General features: G+C 38.2%; 1 long non-coding RNA gene across 2 annotated transcripts in view; it reads left to right on the forward strand.

Moving 5' to 3' along the window:
* Positions 1-22,436, forward strand: part of LOC114235457 (uncharacterized) — a 154,128-nt gene that overhangs the window by 74,030 nt on the left and 57,662 nt on the right. The window contains exon 2 of one of the 2 annotated variants that reach the window (XR_009008885.1): positions 18,424-18,501. The exons of the other annotated variant lie outside the window; for it this stretch is intronic. This is a non-coding gene — a long non-coding RNA (uncharacterized LOC114235457). The remainder of the gene's footprint in view (positions 1-18,423; positions 18,502-22,436) is intronic. 2 annotated transcript variants of the gene reach the window in all.

Here is a 22,436-nt window from a genome sequence, read left to right on the forward strand (position 1 = left end):
CCATCTTTTTTTTTGAAGAAGGGGAGGTTTGTTATTTTGTGGTAAAAGTTGATATTTAATTGAACACGATGGTAGAGATGGTATATTCTTTTACCATTGATGAAAAAAATGAACTTAACACAATTCTGGGAACAGAAATGTAAATACTCCTCTGTCTTGAAAACTAAAGAATTAGGCGAAGTATGTCTTTATTATAATCAGAAGTGTATCTTATAAGTTCTATCAGTTCTATAGAAATAGAAAGCCACATATCTAAAATGTGCCTAAACATTCAACCTTAAATTTATGAAATCTTCCTCTTCTAAATTAAAAATCTACTAAATCTAAAAATCTAAAGTCTAAACTAAAAAAAAAAAAAATCTATAAACTAAAAATGCTACTTAAAATCGTGGAAAAGCCAATATCACCCCTACTAAATTCTGGTGTGCAAATCCTGTAAACCACATCTATGCAGCTTTGTAGTTTCCTTGGTGTGTTATGGGGAAGGTATTGGCTTTGGTGTCAAGTGAGGGTTAGGATCCCCGCCCCACATGGTACTTAATCGCTTGGTGCCTCACCGGGAGAGATTATAACGCCTACAACACAAGATGGTTGTCAGGACTCAATAAGGCAATGACAAATAGCATCTTGCTTGGCCGAGTACCTGCTTCAAAGTGAGTGAACAAGATCTTTGCCTTCCCTTCCTTTGTTGGCCTTTGACACTGGGAAGGACCCTGGGAGGCAGATCTTACTCCAGTGAACCACTAGATGGCACTATTTGGAGATGCCTTCATCTACCACCTAAAAGCATCAGAATTCATTAATACCACCATCCCAACTCCTCAATGTTTACCTAAGTGTTGGTGATCCCATCACTAGGTTCTGTACCTCCTAACTTAAGCCCAGTCATTGAGGGATGAATTACTTGGACTGATACTACTCTATTAGCCAGGCACATACTCCATCTAGACCTGTAGTATGGAATGTAGTCCATGGAAAGAGTGAGGTAGAAAGAAGAGGAAAGAAAGACAAGGAGAGTGAAAGAGAAGCAAAAAGGAAAGGTCAGGAGGGAAAGAGAGAGACAGAGACAGAGAGGCAGAGAGAGAGACAGAGACAGAGAGAGGCAAAGGACAGAACAAGAACCTGGCAGAAGGAAAGGGGAAGTGATCCACATTTGACTAAAAAGCGTAGGGCTTTATTTTTGTTTCACATGCTGTGAAGCCAAAAGAGATGCCTCCTCTCCTTTGTAGGCCAAGAGGCTTTGAGGGCTGTGTCCAGGGAGCAGCCTCTGAATGCTGAGCCATACACACCTGGGCCAAGACTGAACCCACGCCCGGTTACTTTTCAACTGTCAGAGATATCCTCTCCCTGAGTTGCAGAGGTGGGATAAGTGAGAACATAGCTTAGGGTTACTAGGAAGTTTGGAGTGTGAGGGCAGGTATGCATCCATTGTTGTTTTTACTCTGTTAATTCTGAAGGAGAAGCTATTCATGAGATGTGAGAACATTTTAGGCTTAAGGTTAATTCTTCGAGACAATGAGCTACCTGTCACTGGGAGGGAAGCAGGCTGCAGTTTTTAGGATGATGGGGGTGTGGGTGCGGGAGTCGTGCACTGAGCAAGAGGGTCTCCCAGAGTCCTGTTGTCCCCAAAACATGAAAAACAGGACTGTAGTGGTGGGACACTGACTGGCCTTCTTTGCCCACACCCCATCCATTGGGTCTGAATCTGGGGCTGCAGGTGGGTACAGGGGAAAGAGGCAGCAACCATTCAAGGTAAGATATAAGTCTTCTTGCCTCTGAGGTCACTTTTGCAGGTTTCACCTCCTCTGTGCTGGGGGAGGGAGAGGAGAGGAGGGGTTGAGCATGTACTGAGCAGTCCTTGAGATGGGAAAAACTAAAAAGGAGCCAACGTGTGAACTTGCCACTTTGAGAATGTGATGCCATTGCAATATCTCACTAAATATTTGCAGTTGACTCAGTCTAAGAGCATGAAGTACATATTCTCCTGAGACTGGGGGAAAACATGCCCCCCTGTGCCAATGCATGATTAATCAACGGGCTTCTTTCCTTCGCCTTTATCCTCACCATTGATGCTATTGTTTTAGCACATGTTCATTGCTGCTAAAGCCTGCTTAGTTGTCAATAGTGAATTTTCTAGAACATTTGTTAAGGAGCTTGTAGGCAAACAGTCTGGGTTGCATCTCGGCCCAGTGGCCTTGGGTAATTGACTTGATCTCTGCAAACCTCAGTTTCTCCATCTGTTAGGTGGAGCCAAGTTATCTTCATGCCTCATAGAGCCCTGTAAGAAGTAGATGAGATAGTATAGAAGACAGTCACTCTAGTGCCTGATACAGACTTATCAATGATATAATTATTATAACATAGACAACTTTTCCTTTTGCATTTCTGCAATATTTCAAAAGGAGCCTTAATGAATATTCCATGAACATATGAATTTATTTGCATACTTTCTCGTAGAGGTCAATTTACTATTGATTTTGAAAGGCGATTTGCAAAGCAGACATAAGAAATTATACAGTGTGATAAAAACTGACTCAAGAACTACAAAAGTACTGAGTTAGTGGAAGCTGGAGCACACACCAGAAGAAGAGGAAGAACTGCTACCTCATGGCAAGAATAACCACCAAGCCCTAGACAGATTAATGAGATTTGCTTTACTACACTTGCTAAGTAGCCATGCTCCCCATGAAAATATGTGTTCAGCAGGCACGTGGATACCACAATGTCTCAGTCAATCGGAACTAATAAAGGAAAACCTACTCAAATTAATAGTCTAATAATTCTTTGAGAAAAATGAATAAATTTTAAGTCCATTTCCACACTAGTTCCAACAATAAAATGTAATCTTATTTTAGCAGATTTCAAACAATGCTTTGTGATTTGACTTGGAAACTGAGTTCACATTTTTCATCTTTTGATTCAACCAAAGGCAACTCTGGAAAATACTTACTGGAAAATACTTGCAGGTGGCCAATCTCCAAATGGTAATCTGTCATTCAAACTTATTAATAAAGCTCTTCCCCATGCTGTCTAGACAAGCAGGACTCATTTTATTTTTAGTGTGCAGAAATTCTTTCACTGTTAAAATGTTTCAGAGACTCCCATGTGATATGTGTGGGTTTTGGCTTTCCAGCAACTCTATTTCCTTTCATAGGACCATTTCTTTCTTTCTTTTTTTTATTAAGGTATAGTTGATATCTAACATTATATAAGCTTCAGGTGTACAACATAGTGATTCACAATTTTTAAATGTTATGTTCCACTTATTGTTAGTATAAAATATTGGCTAGGTTCCCTGTGTTGTACAATATGTCCTTGTTACAGGACTTTTGGCCTTTGTGCTTGGAAGAAGTGGCAAGGGCAGGCAGGACACATGAATCTGGGTAAAAGCAATCACAAGCCCCATTCCTCTGGTCACAATGGTTAACTCAGAGATGGTCAAATCACCTCTTCAGAGCTTGGAGATAGAATGAGACCTTTGCTGGGAATTCTGGGAAAGATTCCCATTGCCTTCTGCTGGACTGAGTGTTGAGAGATGAGAACCTGAAATTGAGCATCCCCTCCCTGAGCCTTAGAAAGGAGCCGCTCTGGAGAAGCTGAGCGAAGACATGAGGAAAGACTGGTTCCTCGTGACCTCTTTGGAGCCATCTCTTTCCCTAGACTTTTTAAGTGAGACAATAACTTTTCCATGCGTTAATCCAGTTTGAGTTGGAGTTTCTATCACTTGCCACCAAGAAATCAATGCTTCTCACACAGGATTGTTGTGTAGATTAATGAGATAATCCAGGAGGAAGCACTCAGCACAGTGTCTGGCATAGGGGAGCTCAGTGTGCCCTACCCATCTCCACCAGCCACAGCAGCCCCAGGAGTCACTAACATGGAGTATTAGGATGCTCAAGGAAGCTTCATGAAGGGTCTGAAGGTTTAGAAAGGGCAGGGAAACATGGAGAAGAGGGACTGGGAAGGGATGAGAATTTCGGGTAGAGGGAGTAAAAGTAGTAATGGATAATGCATACTTGGGGCATGCTGAGATAGCCAATCAATAGAATGAGAGGAAAACAGATCAGCCAGCCGGGCTGAGGCCTGGATGACTGCAGAGCTTAGGTGCTGGCTAAAGAACTTAGACTTTGCCCTGTAAGGTGCAGGGAGATATTGACCACCTGGCTTGACCCGACAAATCAGCATTAATCTGACAAACCCCCGCCTGCTGTCAGAGATGTGGTGAGGAGGCCATTTCTGAGGCTGCTGCAGTGATAGAGGTGAGGAAGGGCAGCTGCTCTCAGCACTGTGCACTTAGCTCTTCCATTCATGACCTGTTCTTTACAGAGGATGAAATACCAGCCTCCAAGCACCAGATGCCTGTTAGCCTTTGTCCCTGAGCAAGAAGAATGGAGATTCTATGGCATTCACTTTGGCTGGCTGGATGATTATCAGTTTTCTGTTTCTGCTCTCTCACCGCGCCCTCTGACTCACCCTGTGTGCTGCTATAGGCCTGTGTTACTTTTCAGAGTTTTGTATGAAATTTCTTTTCTTCTACCCATATCTCATTTTAAATAGAGCATGCAATTTATACTGCTTCACACTTACTTTTCCTGAGGTTGGAAAGCAGTCCTGGTAGAATCTTTCTCACTAAAGCAAAGAGGAAGTAAGTCGTTAGTCGTTGATTTGACACAAAGATTTTATGAAAATGTCAAAGGTAGAGCAAAGCAAAAGGTTCCTTTTCATAACTGTGAACGTGGTGTTGTGGAATAAGTCCTGGTGAGGGTCAGGAGGCCTGAATTCTTGTCTTAGCTCTTTTGCTAACCATCTTGTGGCCTTGGACATGCTCCGTAATATTTCTGTCCCTGAGTTTTCTTATCCATTAAATGAAATAGCTCCATCTGAGGCACTCTAAATTTGCTCCCAGTTCTATAATTCTAAACATCTGTCTTGAGAGTCAGCAGTTGAATGCAGTTCTCGAACAGAATAAGGGAAAGTGAAGGCCTTTGCGCTGTGTCTGACTGAGCCCCTCAGGTGTGGTCCTTACTTGGATCCATTGTTGCAAAGTAGCCTGACCGGGACAAACTTTTCGGAAGCACTGCGTTTTATTCAACTGTATTTGGACCCAGACATAAAATGGAGCCCCCATTACAGATTGTTTCCCCCATAATTAAGTAGGAGTATAGTTTAAGGAGGCTCAGTAGTCTCCCGGAGAGAACCCATGAGATGTCATGCTTGGAACAGCTCAGATCTCCCCTCTGCTACTTATAGGCTGGATGACTTGCAAAAATACCTAACTGATTTGATCCTTTGTTTCTTTATGTTTAACTGGAGATAGTAACACAAATCTGATGGATTTATTTTGAGGGTTAAATGATGTATGTAAATGTGTTTAACACATACCTGATACTTAGCAAGAGCTCGATAAATGGAAGCTATGAGAAGTAGTGGTAAAACTGCTAATTTCACGGGATTATTTTCTGAAGCCTTAGTTTCTCAATCATGGAACTGGATCTAAATATTGATAGCTCCCGTTATCCCCACCCAAACTAACTAATCAAGAATGTAACTAATTTATGCAACACAGTGCCGTGGACCTTTGGTGTGTATCACAGCCTAAGATTTTCTTTAATACCTATGGCTTCTTTTTCTGCTATTTATCTTGAATTCTGGAAGACAGTTTAACCTACTATTGACTAACAGAGGGTTTACTGGTGGGTTAATACTTACAGGGAGTGCTTGAACACTTGCTGGGGTTTCGTGCTGCTACACCTGGCCCAAAGAGACAGAAGAAGACAATTATGCTTAGAAGTTAAAATGAAAAGTGTTATGAAACTTCAAGGTACTTCTATGAAAACAGTCAAGGAAACAGAGGCTAAAGTTTAATAGGCAATTAGTGATTGTAGGAACTCTTGACATCATAAAGGTCATCATAAACAACAGCTTAGACTGGAAGAATGGACCTACAATTACATAAACTGTAGCTGGAATCATTCGATTGTTTCAAGGAATGTGAGGAGCAGGGAAAAGCAGTTGCCAGTGTAGAATCTAAGAAATTCAGCTCCCTACGGGCAGGGCTGTAAGGACGTGCATAACCAGCTGACTCAGCTACATCTCCCATTTCCAGGAACTGATTAGTCCCTTACACTAAATAGAGTATGTGTATAGAGTACAAAGTATGTTGGCATTATCCTTTTAATTTTTAACTTTAAAATATATCAATATATTCTGGATATCTCTCCATGTCAGCATATATATAATCTATCTCATTCTTTCTAAACACTCAATAATATTCCTTTGTATTAATTTACTGTAATTTTCCTGGTTAGTCTTCTATGGACATCTGGGTTGTTTTAAAGTTTCTATATTACAAACAACACTGCAATTGCCATAATGCCCTTAGAAGATTCTATACTAATTTACACTGCTATTTGGCTTTGGAGAATATTTTCTTTCTCTATGTCCTCACCAACGTGAGGAATTATCAAGTGTTTTAAATGATTAAGTGTGATTTATAAGTGAAACTAATGTCTTATTGTTTAATTTGCAGTTCTTTAATATTAATAAACTTGGATATCTTCTTATGTTTGTAGGATATTTGCACTTCAAATTCTGTGAGCTCCTGGTTCATGTTATTTACCCATTTTTCTTTTAGGTGTATTTATAACACTAAAAACTTGGAAATAACTAAGTTGTTTAATATATTTAATATATTTCATGCAGTAAAATACTATGTAGTCATTAAAAACTATATTTTCAGAGGACTTTTAAATGATGGAAACATTCATTATATGGTAAGTGAAAATAAAATGGAATATAAAATCGTACATAATGTATCATACTTGTTTTGCTTTTAAAAATACATAGAAAAAAGGCTGGGAGAAAATGCCTACATATATTAATGTGATTTGGAGAGTTGAAATCATAGGTAATGTTAAAACTCTTTTCATAAATTTTATTATTTTCCAAAGTTACTACAAAGCACATTTACTCACGTGGTCAGAATGAACAAAAATGCTATTGTTTTGTGATATGACTGACATCGAACACTTGTACTGTTCTGTGCTTCAAGGGCACTGGTGCTCAGCACCTGAGATTATTATCACAGGGGCTCTTTAAGGAAGGACGGAACCCAATCAAAAAATGGGCAGAAGATCTAAATAGACATTTCTCCAAGGAAGACACACAGATGGCCAAAAAGCACATGAAAAGATGCTCAACATCGTTAATTATTAGAGAAATGCAAATCAAACCTACAAGGAGGTATCACCTCACACCCGTCGGAATGGCCATCATCAAAAAGTCTACAAACAAAAAGTGCTGAAGAGGGTGTGGAGAAAAGGGAGCCCTCCTACACTGTTGGTGGGAATGTAAATTGGTGCAGCCACTATTGGTGCAGCAACCTAAATGTCCATCGACAGATGAATGGATAAAGAAGATGTGGTACATATATACAATGGAACATTACTCAGTCATAAAAAAGAATGAAATAATGCCATTTGTAGCAACATGGATGGACCTAGAGATTATCATACTAAGTGAAGTAAGTCAGAGAAAGACAAATATCATATGATATCACCTATATGTGGGATCTAAAAAATGATACAAATGAACTGATTTACAAAACAGAAACAGACTCATAGACATAGAAAACAAACTTATGGTTACCAAAGGGGAAAGGAGGGGGTGGGGAGGGATAAATCAGGAGTTTGGGATTAACAAATACACACACTACTATATATAAAATAGATAATCAACAAGGACCTACTGTATAGCACAGGGAACTCTACTCAGTACTCTGTAATAATCTATATGGGAAAAGAATCTGGAAAAAAATAGATATGTGTATGACTAAATCAGTTTGTTGTACACCTGAAACTAGCACAATGTTGTAAATCAACTATGCCCCAATATAAAATATAAATTAAAAAAATTATAGCCATTAAAAAAAAAGGAAGGATGGAACTGTCTGTAAGATGACTGGGTTAGTAGAAAAAAGGCAACTAACTGTCCCTGTGTAGTCCAAATGGGGTCCGTGCCACACTGGTGGGCCATAAGTGTCCTCTGCCGCCCACTGACCGATAAAACCAAAAGCAAGTTCCTCGGTTTTGATTTTGGTTTTGGTACTTGTGAGTGACTCAAATGTACATCCAAGGATTTCATTTTTATGTAAGACTTTAGTTATGTACCACAGGTAACCTCCTAAATAAATTATTAAGGATGATTACAATTTGATATTTATAAAGGAAATTGCAGTGTTTCTAGGGTAATTCAAGTTTCCACACATTTTCCAGCCTTTCAAATCCAAATAAGCGCCTCAGCCCTCATCTCGGAAGGTCTTACCAAGGCCTTCTGGTTGTCGTCCATCCCATCTTGTTTTGCTTGGCGGTTCCTGGTCTCCCGCTGGTTACCTCTGGCGTTCTTGCCATCACTCTGCAAGCTGAAGATTTCTCTCCCAGCCGCTTCCTAATTCCTCAGGATCACCAAGCAAGGCTGCTGGCTTAACCGACTGAATATTGGAGGCTTCACAGTGCAGAAAAGGAAAGCTTGGGGGAGGGTGACGGCATATGAGCATCATGAATACTGCCTCTCTCCTGTCCCTGGCTGGCGTCTACTCTCTGCAAATCAGAGCCTCTTCTCCCATCTTTGCTCCATGGGGAGTCCCCACCCCTTGGTCCCCAGTGCTTCCTCCTACCCAGTCCTGGGACACCCTAGGAGCTCTCAGCACAACAGATGTGTATCTCTGTCCAAAGAAAGTAGCTTTTTTAACACAGAGAAGTTTTAGCCTTGTTTTGTCCAAACCACTCCTGCCCTTTCTACTTAAGTGTAAGTAGAACACCCATTAAAGTGTTTTCCCAATTTAAAAAAAAATCTGTTCTGGACTTCCCTGGTGGCGCAGTGGTTAAGAATCCGCCTGCCAATGCAGGGGACGGGTTCGAGTCCTGGTCCGGGAAGATCCCACATGCTGCGGAGCAACTAAGCCCATGCGCCACAACTATTGAACCTGTGCTCTAGAGCCCGTGAGCCACAACTACTGAAGCCCATGGGCCTAGAGCCCGTGCTCCACAACAAGAGAAGCCACCGCAATGAGAAGCCCGCGCATGGCAACCAAGAGTAGCCCCAGCTCACCGCAACTAGAGGAAGCCTGTGCACAGCAACGAAGACCCAACACAGCCAAAAATAAATAAATAAATAAACAAATTTATATTTTAAAAAAGAGTTATGTTGATCTAGATGTTTAAAAAAGAAAATCTCTTCCAAAGAAGAATTCTGCAGTTACTCAAAGTAAGGAGCATAAACAGCAAAGGGTCCTTAAAGCAGCAGGGTTTCCCCTCCTACTCTAGAGTTCGCTGAGTTCTCTCATTCAGTTCTCTGTTAAAGTCGCTGCCATACAAGGCTTGTAAAGATAAAAGGCTTCTCTTGTGAATGTGGACACCTAGATACTGTGATTTCAGCAAACTGGGGGAGAATTCTTTGTGAGCATCTTGCTGTCTTACGTGATTGTAATTTTTGACTGATGTTTTTCTTTTTAATTATACATTACTTTTAGTTTAACTTCAAGGTTTACTTTGTTGTAGGTAGTTTAACTCAACGGTGGGTAGTGGTGAATATTTTTATCAGTAATGTTGGGGTCCATCACATTTCAATAACTTGATTTTTGAGATACCTTATATTGTGTTTCATGTAAGAATCATCTAATCCTCTACTGTTAGAGTAGATAGATAGACACATGATTGTTCTCCCTCCCATTTGTTTATATAAAATATTCCACTGTTTTCATTGATTTCCTTTCCTAAAGGATGTGGAAGTAGGTGGCCTAGAAGGGCAGGGGATCTTGTGCAAAGTCTAACAAGTTTGAGAGACACTGATGTAGGGACAAGTGATATTAAAACTACTTAGCAATTGGTAGGAACTTCCCTGGTGGTCCAGTGGGTAGGACTCTGAACTCCCAATGCAGGGGGCCCGGGTTGGGGAACTAGATCCCACATGCATGCCACAACTAAAGCCTGCATGCCTCAGCAAGGATCCCACATGCTGCAACTGAGACCCGGCGCAACCAAAATAAATAAACAAATAAAAATAAATCTTTAAATAAAAAAAACTACTTAGCAATTGGTAAAACGTGGGCACCAATCAATTGGGAGGACTCTAGCTGTTAGGGTGGAGCCAAATCCTAGAGTTTGAATCCTGGGACAGAGTTAACTCTTAGTTACTGGGTCCTGGAGAGATCCAGGGCTCCTGGGGGATGGGAGCCCATGGTAGGGTCCACAGTGGCTGTTTACCAACCAGTATGGAAGTATTTTAATATTTTAATAGTCAACAGGGTCTTATCAGTGTGTACCTGCTAAGTGTCAGTGCTGAAAGTAGAGATACAGAATTATAGAATCCCTGAGTTGGGAGATACTGGAAGTCTCTAAAGAAATCATCTAAGTGATGCCTCCAGACAATGAATTCCTCAAAAAGCAAAGACCACATGCTTCCCACAGTGACAGCCACACCACAGATGCTCCATGACTGATGACTGGTTCAATGAGGGAATGAGCCAGCCCTCACTGCTGTGCACTTGGCAAGTTGTCACTGGTCTTTTCTGATTATCTCAAGTGATAGGAAACTCATTATCATGCAAGGCTGCTGGTGATTTTGTTTGTGAATCCCTCCCATTTTTTGCATAGGAAAATTTTGATTTCAAATAATTTTACTCTTCTTTTGTTTTCTGAAAAATGTTTACAGCAAATATCTGGACTTCTCTTTGTATATTATACATATATTAAATGTGAAATATATATTAACATTTGTCTAGTATATATATTTCTCTTCTGATTTCTGCCTCTTTTCAGAAAACCTTCTTTTCCTATCGTATTCCTTAGTCTCAAAATTTTCTATTCTTTATGCTTTAGCAATAGCAGATGAGAATTACTAACTGGGAGGTGGTGATGTGGATGCAAGAGGTACAGCAAAACCAAAAAGAGTGAAGGACAGACAGAAGGGGCATAGAAGAAACCTCACTAGCACTGAGCATTCCTTCCCTTGGCCTTAAGCTAAGATCAGCTGTCTTTGGTGGAATCATTTACATGGACCTTGAACACCGGAGCTCTTCAGAGGGTGGGGCAACAATTAATGCTCTCGGAAGAGCTGACGGCTTTGACAGCCTGGAATGATTGGCACATGAGTGTGCTGGAGACAGCAATCCTGCCAGAGGCTCAAACTAATCGCTACAAGGTTTATAGGGACATACAATAGCCGTACTGTGACCGAGGGAGATGTTTATCTTGTTAAATTGCCTTTGAATCCCTTTTGGAGCTGAATTTGCAATATTCTCCATGTTTAGTATGGGTATGATTTTTATTGCTCTTGTTAATGATAATGAGAACAAAATGCAAAGTACTTAACATACATCGTTTCTATTTGTTACAACACCACCAGGATGTGGACATTATTATTCTCATTTCACAGATGAAGACCACACAGGAAATAAAAAGAGCCAGTCAATAAATAGATCTAAATTCTGTAGACTCCTCCCTCTTTACATGGATTTATGCCAAGTAACATAAAAAGCCCTGGTAGCTCTTGACCGGGGCAAGGCTGTAGACTCGCACGCTTCCCAACTCCGGAAAGATAGAGGAAGTTTTTAAGTTTCAGATTTCCTTCTACTTTCAAAAAAGAGGAACCTTAGTATTATCTCATTTCAAGCATAGCAATGAGAAAAAGGTTCAAGAAAAGGTGCAATTCTAAGACTGCAGGAGTAAGAAGAAAGGAAACTTTATAGCTATCTAAACACCCCCAAAACGCAGGGGGACTTACATAGTCAACCTGCTGTGAAGGAATAACAGGCTCGTGTTACATTTTAGAAATGACACTGTGACTGCAAATAGTCACAGCTGCCAACAACACTGGCCTGACTTATTCGGTGATCGGAGAGATGCCCACGTGAACACACAGACACACGCATGTACACACAGGATATGTGTTTACTTGGTCCTCACTACTCATAGAATCCATATTTGTGAATTTGCCTGCTTGCAAAAATTTATTTGTAATCCCTCAAATTCACACTCAGGGCACCTTGGTGTCATTCACAGACAGGCACAGAGCAGTGGAAAATTGAGTTGCCCGACGTGCACTTTCTCAGCTGAGGTCAAAGTGACTCTCTAGCTTCCTGTCTCAGCTCTCATACTATAAACAGTGCCCTTTTCATGGTCTCTATCATGCCATGTTATTCACATTTTTGTGCTGTTTGTTGGTGATTTCCCTAGTTCAAATGGTCTCCAAGTGTCTGAAGTGTTCCTGAGCACAGAAGGCTATGATGTGCCTTATGGAGAAAACGTGTGTTAGATGAGCTTCGTTCAGGCGTGACTTACAGTGTTGTTGGCCATGAGTTCAGTGTTAATGAAACACCAGTGTATATTAAATAAGGGGTCTTTAAACACAAACACACACAAAATAAGGTTATGTATTAATCAGTTGACTTAAGCATTGCAACAAGAGACTCACAGGACCCTGTGAGTCCCCTAGCATTGATATTTCCCCTAGCATCAGTGGTTCAGTATTTGCCAATTTGGTGTTTGTGGCACCTTTATAGGACATAACTACCATGAATAACTGTATGAATCAACTGTATGTTTATAGGTGTATTGTACATGTGCATGTATGCATGTGTGTATTTGTGTAGCGCCTTATATGCTAATTCAGTGAGGCCCTGGAATTGTAATTCTATGTTAGTCAGTGATAAATGAGTTTTAGAGAAAACTATTACCATACCAAAATGTACATTTTTTTAAATTAGGGCTTAAAGAGCCTACAATTCATCTTTTGTTTCACTAGTAATATTTTTGATCAGCAATCATTTGATTGTACCAGCATGATAATGTTGCTTAACTACTGCTTGGAAGAGTGGGTGTACGTGGGCTAAAACTGTGAATATTATTGCAAAAACACTTGGACTACGACTGCATTCCAAGCAACATTTTCACTCCAGAAATCTGTCCAAGAGTTTGTTATCTAGTTGGTAAGTTGACTTTTGGACATAATATTCTGTTCAGATCTCTTTTGGCCATGTCAACATAGCCAATACCCTCAAATGACCACTCAAACTGAGTCAGATCTTGCCAGAGATGGGCGCTACCCTTCTGTGAAAGCCAGACCTGAATCCTCCCCAATTCACTCCCCTCCCAGCTACCACAGAGAGTGGAGCAAGATAGTTCCTGTCCATTTCTCTCTCTGCAGCACTGCCTTCCAGGAACTTCCCAGCATCTTTGGCTCTCCACATTTGACTAGATCCAGTTTCAACATATCTTGATTTTGGGAAAGAAATCAAATTTTAAAAAACGGTAAAAAGCAAGGCAAAATTTTTCTTCCTTATTTGATCATCTCCATAATTGAATTAGGAAAAGCAGCCTGTATGGTGGAAAGAGCCCTAGACTGGGTAACAGGGTATTATTTTCATCGATAATGTTAATTACCTATGTCATCTAGGCAAGTGACTCAACTAGGCCTTAATGTCCTTATCTGAAAAGGTTGAAGTTGGACAAAATATCCTTTAGAGTCCCTTTTAGGTGAAAAGTTCCTACACTCTATGCTTCTAGCTGGACTGCTCAAGATAATCTTGAGGTTTCCCAGATCAGCTTGTCATTAGAAAGACTTCTAATGTACTCTAGAGCCTGAAAATGGAAATTAATGAGTATATCACATCATATTGAATCTGACAATAGTACCATTCAGTCCTTGTTGGCTGAAGAATATGTTAGTTTTTTCCATGTCATCTTCAGAGATTACAAGTACCATTAATTTGTTAATTCATGCATTCAACACATATTATTGGGCCCCTATAATGTTGTAGCACATTGAAAACAAGATATGGTCCCCATCCTTAAGCCAAACCAAGATGTGTGCAAACCCAGAGTTTGATAAAAACTTGGTGCTCAAAGTAGGTTAATAATTTGATATCTTATTCTTTTAAAATATGCTCAACATTTTAAGAAATGAGAAGGGGAAATGTCAGCACCAAAGAGAAATGTTTTTCTATTTAACGCAAAGGTATAAAACTAACTTATATTTTACCATAAGAGAAATTGTGTATGGCAAGCTGAATTAATTGGCATCATGTTTTATAGTTATCCTAGAGATATTTTAGGAACCATAAAAACTGCTCCCGGGACTTCCCTGGCTGTCCAGTGGTTAAGACTCTGTGCTCCCAATGCAAGGGGCATGGGTTGATCCCTGGTTGGGGAACTAAGATCCCACATGCCTCACGGCAGCAGCCAAAAACAACAAACAAACAAAAAACACCAAAAAACCCCCCATCTCCCTCTCCTTCCAAGCGGCTACCTCTGGCCCACTGGCCCACTGCTGCATCTCCCCCACTGGAGATTATAACCTTTGTTTTTTGTTCCATTTGATAATCAGTTATCAAATAAAATCAGAAAATGTTTATTAAGTAACTTACTATAAGACCATGATTTCTGGGTTTCTAAATATTAATTTTATTGTTTTTGTTATTTTTGTAAGCTCTTCAACACTCTTTGTGAAACAAGATAAGGTAGAAATAAACTATTGGCTTAATTAACATTGTGACATTTCTATGTACCAATTTAGCTAATATTTAGTATCTGCTTATATTTAACCCTGACTAAAGGTTTTTTGTTTGTTTGTTTTTTTGTTTGTTTTAAGGTGCAAAATCTTCCAAACATACAGTCTGCTATGTAAAGCATTGTATTTCCTTTTATAGATTTTATACTATCTCCTATATAAATCAATGTTTGGCAAAGCAAATCAGATTTTTCTATTAGCTTACATTAAAAGTCAAGCCATTTTTGTTTGCTTATAAATTTATCTTCAATTTGGGGCTTCATTAGTCTCATTTTAGGAATTACCCCCCTTTGTCTTTTCTGTACCTACAAACACTATGGTGGTTCTGAATTCAAGAATATTTTTGGCAAATCTTTTGGCAGAGAATTTTGGTAATGATAAAAAACTTCTGTCCCTAAGTCATCTGTTCAATCTATTCAAACTTTTCTTAACTTACAGTTTATTACACTGGGACATACCTAAAAATATAAGATTTTGATAAGTAATGTTCCCTGTGAATCCTGAAATATAGAGGTTGAGATTTCACTGTAGAAATATCTATGTAAATAACTTTACTTCATGGAATCAAACTAATAAAAACCAAAATTTTTGTTAATATTCAACATGCTATGTTTGTTGTGAAATAAACTAAGTTTTGTATAGAATAGTGGTTTTTATGACATTTTTTTTATTTTTTTGGCCGCACTGTGAGGCTTGTGGGATTTTATCGGACTCGAGCCCTCGGCAGTGAGAGCGCAGAGCCAGCCCTAACCACTGGACCACCAAGGAATTCCCTTATCATTTAGTTTTGCTAATTAGGAAAATAAAACACTATGGCACTCACTGTGAATCTAAAATCTACAATTCCTCCTAGAATCTACCCAAACAGAGGGAAAATTAATACTTCTTTCAAGTTTTAATTCCCCATAGAAAGAAAATTATTTGTCTTAAGTATATTTCTAGAATTAGTCTAAGGAAAGTAAAATTTTGCTAAACAATTAAACTGATTTTTTTTCTGTTTCAGCTAGTCAGTATTTTAAATTGAGTCCCTTAGTGATCTTGTATTATCTTAAAACTCAATCATAATTAACTTGCTTCTCCCAACTTTATAGAAGAGGGAACAATTCTTATTATAAGACCTTTGCCGTTCAATACTGTGTTAAAAGTAAGTTAGAGAATTAGGAAAGATAAGGCTGCCTGTTACAAGCTGTTCATCTACTAAGAATGTATCTGTTCTTGGAATAGTTAAGGTGTGGCTAAAGTTTAAATGATTTGTTTACAGAAAGGATTTTTTAAATGCATAGAGTAATATTTGACCTTTACTATGTGAGTCAACAGAGTGCAAGAGAACTTCCAGTCATGTTTTTGCTCTTCCTCAAGAACATCGGTGAATTTGGGGAGAAAATATCACTAGTACGTCCACGTATACATGTATATGCTAAGTATTTTATATTTTTATTACTTCTTACCTTATGATAAAATACCAAAGAGATGTAATTGTGTTTTGCTTTGAGTTTTATTATAATATATGTGCTCAGAAATATTAAATTTTGCTGAAGAAAATATTAAATTTTGCTGAAGAAAATAAGAATATTAAATAATTAAAACTACTATGTATTGCATCTTACGTAAATCACGACTCTATTCAATCATGATGATGATGAAGATAAGGAAGATGATGACAATAGATATCATTTGTTAAGCAGCCATTATGTACCTAGTACCTGCTAGGCACCTGAGGTATAATAGTGTACATGGGAGGCACAGTCCCTGACCTTATAGAGATTAAGATTAGTGACAAGGTGTAAACAGATCAACAGTTATGATATAGAGTGGTGAGGGCTGTGTGGGAGAAGTATGGGTGTTACAGAAGCACACTGGAGGGATGTCTGACCCACATTTTATTGAGGCATAAAGAGAAGGTATGTGTCACACACACACACACACACACACACACAAACACAAAAACAGATATAAAAAGATGAATTGGCCACCAAAAAAAACAAACAAACCCCAGAATAAAAATGAGCATGAAGAAATATCCAGAGGGTGGAATATGCATGACACTTCCAAAAGAACTGAAAAAATTTTCAATATGGTGGGAGCAGAGAGGACCAACATGGACAAAATAAAACATAAGCTTGGGGGGTAAGTTTGAGCTGCCATGAAAGCCACATTGAGGAAATGAAATTTGGGATCAGAGCGGACAGTGTTATGATCAGACATGTACGTTAGAAAAATTACACAGCTACCATGTGGATGAACAATGGGGGCAGAGGCAAGACTGTTGGCAACAAAATGAATTAGAAAGGTTTCAGTCATTTGGCAAAAACAAAACAAAAAATGATTGTCTGACACCAGGGGAGTGACAATGTGAATGGATAAAATGTGATTTGATTCGAGACACGTTTAGGATGTAGATTTGGTAGGTCTCAAAGCTGGGAGTGAGGGAGGTTAAAAGAGAAAGGGATTCTGTGGAGAGGCAGTTAGCATTTAATGAAATTTGGAACAGAGGAGTAGGAGAAGGTTTTGGAGTGAGGAAAAAGCGAGCACTTACTTTTGATGTGCTGAGTTTTAGGTGGCTATTGAATATTCAAGTAAATCCAGAATTTACATATGAGGAAATGAAACTGAATGAAGTTAATAACTTCATTTGGAGCCATGACGGTCTGGCTCCAAATTCCATTAACCACTATACTATTCTCCTTCTCAAATCTTTTTTTTTTTTTTTTAAATCACTCCCTATTTTATCAAATTTATTTATTTATTTATTTTTGGCTGTGTTGGGTCTTCGTTTCTGTGTGAGGGCTTTCTCTAGTTGTGGCAAGCGGGGGCCACTCTTCATCGCAGTGCGCGGGCCTCTCACTATCGCGGCCTCTCTTGTTGTGGAGCACAGGCTCCAGACGCGCAGGCTCAGTAGTTGTGGCTCACGGGCCTAGTTGCTCCGCGGCATGTGGGATCCTCCCAGACCAGGGCTCGAACCCGTGTCCCCTGCATTAGCAGGCAGATTCTCAACCACTGTGCCACCAGGGAAGCCCGCCTTCTCAAATCTTTGTGCGAAACTCTTCTCTAGAGATATGGATTTTGACAATCTGGACTCTCAATGCTCCTTATTTGATCCTATAGAACAGTGTCAGGATACTGGTTTCTAATTCAGCTGTTCCACTAACTTCTTGACTCTGGGCAAATCATTAACCTTTCAGAATCACTGTCTTTAAGGAAGGAGTTGGACCAGACTGGTATTTTTCAAAGGGGCTTTGGAAGTAGGAGTGGAAGGAGCTTAGAAAAGAAGAGCATGAACAAACATGTCTCCCGAGAAAAGCCTATCACCTGGAAAGGTTCCTCAAACCATAAACTCTACATAGGTCCTTCTCCTCCCTCCTATTCTGATATTCCCCCCAGCAAGGGCATCCCTTCCAGTTGAGATCTATGGCTTTGGCTTGTGCTGTATCCTTCAGATGTGTTCAGAGAAATAAAGATTGATAATCTCCAGATAAGATGATCTCAAAGTCTTTCATGCGCTCTTAGATATTTCAAAATTCTGCCATTGCAAATCAACTTCTTTAAAATATACAAGAGAATAGTGTTTTTGCTTGTTTTCTCACTAGGTCTTCTTTCATTCACCATATATTTACTGCATACTTACTATGGGTCAGATCAGGCATGTAGACACTCGGGATATAGCAGCGAATAAGACGAAGTCCTGTACTTCAGACATTCGCATTCTGGTAGGGAGGGACAGATAATGAACTTTGAACAGCACAGGTTGAACTGTGTAGGTCCATTTATACACAGATTTAAGAAAATAAATATAGTACCTGTATTTTCATTTTACAAATCTTAAATTAACTAACGTGGGGAAATGTTTCTGTTCAACAGGATCACAATATGTGGAATCAAAAGAACTAGGGTTTGAGTCCTGATTCTATCCAAACTGTTTCAGCTTCCTGCCCTTGGGTGAGTCATTTATCAATTCCTTTGTTTTTGAGGCAGAGATAGCAGTACTCATATTTTCAACTCAGCGGGGTGTCAGTGCCTCTAACCCCCATGTTGTTCAAGGGTAACTGTACACAGAAAATCACTAAAGCTATAGAAGTCCTAAATAACACTATCAAGAAACTTGATTGAACTGAAATATTTTCATTTTCAGACTCTACTTCTCTACCTAAAAACAGCAGAACACACATTCTTTTCTAGTGTACACAGAACATTCACCAAGAAAGACAATACTCTGGGCCATAAAGCAAACCTTAGCACACATTGAAATGAATTGAAATCAGGACTATGATAAAATTAAACCAAAAATTAATAGCAAACTTATCTAGAAAATCCCCACATATTTAGAAATTAAACAACAGACTTCTAAATATCACATGGGACAAAAAAATGTCTCAATGGAAATTAGAAAATATTTTGAACTGAATGACAAGTAACATGTAGCACATCAAATTTGCACAATGCAGCTAAAACAGTTTTTAGAGAGAAATTTATAGCAATAAATGCTTATATTAGGGAGGAAAAAAAGGTCTCAAATCAGTAATCTAATCTTCCACCTTAAATAATAAGAAAAAGCAGAGCAAACTAAGCCCAAAGCAAAGAAAGAAAAGGATAAAGATAAGAATAGAAAGTCAAAGAAACTGAAAACACAAAAACAATAGAGGAAGTCAGCATAACCAAAAACTGGTTCTTTATAAAGAACAATATAATTGATAAAGCTCTAGTAAGAATGGCCAAGAAAAACAGATAGAAGACACAAATTAATATACCAGAAGCAAAAGCTGGACAAAGAAGGGGTGAACATTAAATGCATAATTAGGAAATACTATAACAACGTTATGCTCATAAATTCAACAACTTAAATGAAAAAGACCAATTCCTTGAGAGATACAAACTATCAAAGCTTACATACACAAAAATAGGTAATCTGACTAGTCATATATATATTAAAGAAATTGAATTTGTAGTTAAAAACCTTCCAACAAAGACAACTCAAGACTCATATGGCTTTTCTGGTGAATTCTACCAAAAATTTAAGGAAGAAATAATATCAATTCTACAAACGCTCCTCTAGGAAAATTGAAAAGGAGAGAGTACCTCTCTACTCATTTTATAAGGCCCATATTACCCTGATACCAAAACCAGACAAAGACACAAGAAAACTATACACCAATAACTCTCATGAACATAGATTCAAAAATTCTCAAAAAGATTTTAGCAAGTTAAATCCAGCAACATATGCAAAAGATAACATCATGAGAAAATGGGGTGAACACCAAGAAGCAAGGCTAGTTCAACATTCCAAAATTAATGTGGATTACATTGACTAAAGAAGACTGAAAAGGAGAAACTACATAATTATATCAGTATATATAGAAAAATCATTTGACAAATAAAAAATATATTTATGATAGAAACTCTCAGTAAACTAGGAATAGCAGCAATTTTTCTCAATATGATAACAAGCATACACTAAAACTTAAAGCTAAATTATACATAATTAGACATTATAAATTATATGTAGTAAATTATACATAATGGTGAAGAATAAATACTTTTGCCTTGATATGGGAATAAGATTCAAGACTGAAACAAGATGCTCACCACTCCTATTTAGTAGCATACTACTCAGTGCAATAAGGCAAGGAAAAGTAAAAGATACTGAAGTATCAGTTACAATGGCCCCCAAAATGAAATATTTAGGTGTAAACAACAAAATATTTGCAGAATTTGCATGATAAAGACTACAAAACACAGATGAAAGAAATCAAAGAACTAAATTTATTGGGTTTGTGTACTGAAAGACAATATTAAGGTGATAATTCTCCTCAAATTGATCTATAGATTTATTACAATCCCAATAAAAATCCCAGCAGGATTCTTTTTATCAATAGCTATTGACAATATCATTCTAAACTTTATATGGAAAGCCAAAATAATTAGAATAGACAAAATGATTTTGAAAATGAAAAACCAGGTTGGAAGATTCATGTTGCTTGATCTTAAGAGTTACTATGAAGTCACAGCAATCAAGACAGTGAAGTATTTGCAAAAGGATAGACACAAAGATGAATGAACAGAATATAGAGTCCATAAATTGATCCATACAAATATGCCCAATATATTTTTTGACAAGGGTGCCAAGATAACTCACTGGAGAAAGTATAGTTTTTTCAACAAATGGTACTAGAACAATTGAATATACATATGCAAAAAATAAATGTCATGAAATATAAAATTATAAAACTTTGGAAGAAAACTTTAAAGAAAATATCTATGTCCTTGGGTTTGGCAAAAAGTTCCTAGATATGACATTAAAGGTCCAAGACATAAAAGAAAAATTTGCTAACTTGGAATTCACAAAATTAGAAACTTTTGCTCTGTGAAAGACACTGTTAAGAGAGTGATAGACAAGATACAGACTGGGAGAAAATATCTGCAAATCATATTTCTGACAAAGGAATTATATCCATAATATATAAAAAGTTTCATAACTCAACAACAAAAAAAACCCTAAAAACATGGGCAAAAATTTGAACAGACACTTCACCAAAGAAGATATATAGATAGTACATAAACATAAGATATGATGCTCAATGTTATTAGTCATTAGGGAAATACACATTAAAACCACAATATGATACCTTTACACATCTTTTTAAATGTTTAATACAAAAACAAAAACTGACAATACCAAGTCCAATACAGTACAAGGATATGGAGTATCTGGAACTCTCATACACTACTGATGGGAATGAAAATGGTACAGCTACCCTGGAAAACAGTTTGTCAGTTTCTTGTAAAGTTAAACTTATACTTGCCATATAAATGTAGCACTCTTACCTCTATGTATTTACCTTGGAGAAATGAAAACTCAGGTTCACACAAAAACCTGTATTCAAATAATTGTAGCAGCATTATTCATAACTACAAAACCCTGCAGCAACCTAAATATCCTTAGCTGGGCAAACAGATAAAGAGGTACATCCATTAAATGAAATATTACTCAGTAATTAAAAGGAATGAATTATTGATATTCTCAACAACATTGATGCATTATGTTTATCAAATATATTATGCTAAGTGAAAGAAGCAAGACTCAAAAAGTTACATATTGCATGATTCCACTTATATGAAAATCTGGAAAAAACAAAACTGTAGGAATAGAAATAAGATCAAAAGTTGTTTACTATGATTGAAGGGTGTGTGTGTGGCGGGGAGTGGGTTTGACTATAAAGTTGCAACACGGGGGAATATTTGGAGTGAAGGAACTGTCTGTATCCTGACTGTGATGGTTGTTATACCATGCTATAATTTATCAAAACTCACAGAATGAATATTTTGAAATAATTTTTAAAAATAATAGAGATCACAAAAGAAAAAAATGGAATTGATTCTAAAAATACTTAAGATATCTTCTCTATGTAAAAATAATTCTAAATAAAATTCCTAACTAAAACACAGAGAAAATTTCAAAAAGTGGGTGGGGAATTTACAAACCATGAGGTCCTTTAGGAGAACACAACGGCTGGTGACCACTAGAGGCAGTACAGAGATGTCTAAAGCACTTTAGTCAAACCCAGAAGATAAATGGCAAATTAATCAAAACCTTCTTCCCACCTTTGGAATTTTTCAGAGGGCACACTTGGCAATTCTGGGTTACTTCCTTTGTTCCCTCACTTGTATTGTGGGCGGCAGATAGTGGGCTGATGTGACCGCAGAAGCATTCCAAGTGGGTGCTTGTAGATTTGGAATGCCCTGCCTGGGCAGGGGAGGCCCTGAATACTAGAATGGCCGGGATCCCAGGCCTCTGCTAAGGGTGACTGATGGAACAGTGGAGGGGAGCTTTCTGAGTGAGCGTGTGTCTCTGCTCAGGCTTCTAACCAGCCCACTGG

This window comes from Balaenoptera acutorostrata, chromosome 7 (genome assembly GCF_949987535.1).
Source record: "Balaenoptera acutorostrata chromosome 7, mBalAcu1.1, whole genome shotgun sequence".
Classification (NCBI taxonomy): domain Eukaryota; kingdom Metazoa; phylum Chordata; class Mammalia; order Artiodactyla; family Balaenopteridae; genus Balaenoptera; species Balaenoptera acutorostrata.